Source organism: Neopelma chrysocephalum, unplaced genomic scaffold (assembly GCF_003984885.1).
Source record: "Neopelma chrysocephalum unplaced genomic scaffold, ASM398488v2 Primary Assembly neopelma1_24, whole genome shotgun sequence".
NCBI classification, from domain to species: domain Eukaryota; kingdom Metazoa; phylum Chordata; class Aves; order Passeriformes; family Pipridae; genus Neopelma; species Neopelma chrysocephalum.
In genome coordinates this window covers 27,826,532-27,827,192 of record NW_020897693.1, presented here as the reverse complement: position 1 = coordinate 27,827,192, position 661 = coordinate 27,826,532, and the positions used below count along the sequence as shown (strand labels likewise).

Below are 661 nucleotides of genomic sequence, written 5' to 3'. Positions count from 1 at the left end.
CTTTCCCCAAGCAGTTTTAAGGTATCTATTTCTGTGGAAGTCATTTTTCTCATTGAATGATCAGAAACAAAGATAAATTCTAACCTTTAACGGCTCATTCCGACTCATTGCTTACAGTAGATCTAAGCTCTTTTTTCTGCTTATTCGACTCCTTCCAGCTTCCCATCACATCTGTAACAAACTTTTAAAATTATATTGCCACACCACCATGCACAAGCCTACCTGCACAGTAGAATTAGATTATTCCATCACATTCAGATGGTTAACAGAGGTTAGCACGTCCTGTATTTATATATATATATATATTTATATCGCTTTCTAAGAAAGTGCATATTAATGTTTACTTTAAAGAATGTGTAAATGGTGCTATCAAGAAATCTGATCAATTTTATCCCAGTCTTTTTGTGTACCTCTTCAAATGTATGAGATTTATTTTTCTATTGGAAAAAAAATAAACAGTCTGAAAGCATTAAAATTGGTAGATTTTAGTAATTTTACAGTGAATTGAATCCCTATGTCATAGTATCATTAAGAAATTAAGGATGGGTCGTGCAAATTACTATATGCTTATTGATAATGCTCACACATTTCTGTCTGGACACTCTTCAGTCCATCTACTGACTCCTAAATGTCTGTTTCACTTGAGATGAGATGTCTACAT

General features: G+C 33.0%; 1 protein-coding gene across 4 annotated transcripts in view; it reads left to right on the top strand.

Moving 5' to 3' along the window:
• The window catches only part of NOVA1 (NOVA alternative splicing regulator 1), a 143,237-nt gene extending 142,792 nt beyond the window's left edge, over positions 1 to 445 (top strand). For all 4 annotated transcript variants that reach the window (XM_027709289.1, XM_027709282.1, XM_027709275.1 and 1 more), the window contains one exon: positions 1 to 445. This exon is cut by the window's left edge and continues 4,271 nt beyond it. The gene's annotated coding sequence lies outside the window, so the exon portion shown is untranslated.
• Positions 446 to 661: the final 216 nt, after the last annotated feature.